Source organism: Echinops telfairi, unplaced genomic scaffold, assembly GCF_000313985.2.
Source record: "Echinops telfairi isolate 266 unplaced genomic scaffold, ASM31398v2 ScPeMD7_443;HRSCAF=831, whole genome shotgun sequence".
Classification (NCBI taxonomy): domain Eukaryota; kingdom Metazoa; phylum Chordata; class Mammalia; order Afrosoricida; family Tenrecidae; genus Echinops; species Echinops telfairi.
In genome coordinates, this window is record NW_022104341.1 from 53,969,708 (window position 1) to 53,971,851 (window position 2,144).

Below are 2,144 nucleotides of genomic sequence, written 5' to 3' on the forward strand. Positions count from 1 at the left end.
GCAGCTGCTAAGAGGTTGCAGTAATTAGAATTAATACTCAATTTGGCAATGTGGTAAGGGGGAAGCTGGATAGTTTGGCAAAATCTCATATATTTGGGATATGAGTTGATTGCTCCACATGGTGATTAAATGTAAGTCCTTCTTTCCTGGGTTTTGATTCTGTGGCAAAGTTCTCTTATCATATATGGTACATGTTTCTTATAATTGCTCTTTAAGATCTAGCCGTTGCTTTCCATTTTGTCTCATTTGCTACCATTTTTCCTGTTTCTAATGATTCTCAAATGCCATGCTATATACGTCTACATCTATATATCATTCCTGGAACAGTAGTTAATGTGCCAAATATACTGCTTGGCTTAGGGTTTGTATTAGTCTTGGTAGACTAGAGAAACAAATCTATGGACACACACATATGTATATAAAAGAGATTTATATACAAGAGCAACTGAACATTGAGAAAACATCCCAACCCAGTCCAGTCCAAGGCCATAAGTCTGATATTAGCCCATATGTCTGACCCAGTCTATAAAGTCCTCTTCAGACTCCAAAAAACATGCAATGAAGCCAAATGCAGGACGATCACAAGCCAGTGAGTAGAAAGTCTTTGGGTCCAGTGGCGTTGTAAGCATCTCAGTGATGGCAGGGGTCTCTTTGTGGCTTCTCTGGCGTCCGAGGTCTGGTTGCATCCATGTGGCTTGTCTTCTGCAATGTCTCCCAGAGAGAAAAAGTGTCTTCTGCCTCCAAGGAGGAAGTACCAGATTTCCCAGAATTCTCAGGAGAAGGCCATGCCCACAGAAGTCTCATTGGCTATCTCCAGATTGACAGCCTAGACCCCACCCCTACACTCTTAATCCTTAAATTGACAGGGTTAACAATAAATATTAGACATTGTGGAAGTACAAAACATTGTATATGTGTTCAATCATTCCTGTTTTCTAAGGAGGTCCATTTCAGGGCTGATTTGATGTAGGAACATAATCCCACACCCCCAAGAGACCAAGAGAGGAGGAAAAGAATGAAAGAACAAAAGACAGAATTATTTGAATAGATTGGAGAAAAGAGAATAGAAATGAAGACACGAGTGACAGGGGACGATGATGAAAGGCCAGTTCCCACAGCTTTTTATTTATTTATTTAAAATGGATAAAGTTTAATAAAAGACTTGAGAGAAGCCGGTATCCGTATAAATGAGATTTATGAGAGATAATTGGGTGAAGACCTTGCTAAACTCCCCTCCTCTCTCCACCATACCTTGCAGCTTTAATTACTTAATTAAGGCTTTATGGAGATCAGATTTATGTTCCTTCAGAATGTAATTCAGAATTGAGACTGGCAACGAAGTGGCCCAGAGATATTCCAGCTACACATTTGTCTTCCTCTTACCTGTACCTAAGTCTGACATTTCTCAAAATTCATTCATTCAGCTACAATATTTGAGTGCCTTCTCCACCCCTCGTCTCCTGGACAGCCCATTGTTTTACCAAGTTAACTTATTTATTAACCCTTCCAGAGTGATGTTGACACCCCAACACGAAACTGCTCCCTCCCCACCCCTCCACCCGTATTCCTCTCCCTTCCACTTCCCCATTTCTGTTACCAAGCTGCCCGCATCCACTTCATCCTCCTCTGTTGACCCCTTGGAATCAGGGTGGCATTTTAATAAATCCGTATGTATGAAGTAGATGCTTAGGAATATTTGTTGAGTGAGTGTCCCTTGTTTAACCGTTACATCACATCCTGCATGCCATGGCATCGTTCGGCACAGTGAGGCCTAGAAGCCGAAGGGTTAAGTCATCGTCTCAAACCCGCACAGACCAGCTCCAACACAGGCTACGCTTCTGGCCCTGGGCAGGAAACGCAGGCGCCGGCAGGGTTGGGCCTCCGTCCTTTCAACGTCTCCCAGACCGCGGGCTCCGTCTCCGGGCGGAAGCACGTTGTCTGGGAGGGGCCGACGCTGGGTTACTGTCAGGGACTCGGAGGTGCGACGGCGGGGAGCCCGGCAGCTCACTTATCGCGGGGTTTCCTCCCTTCACTCCCGTGGGAGCTCTCGCGAGAGGAGCCCGGCGAAGATGGCCGGGGCCTGTTTCTAGGTGTGAACCGGGGGCGGCAGGGACCGCCGGGCGTGGGGTTTGGTGTGTGGGGCA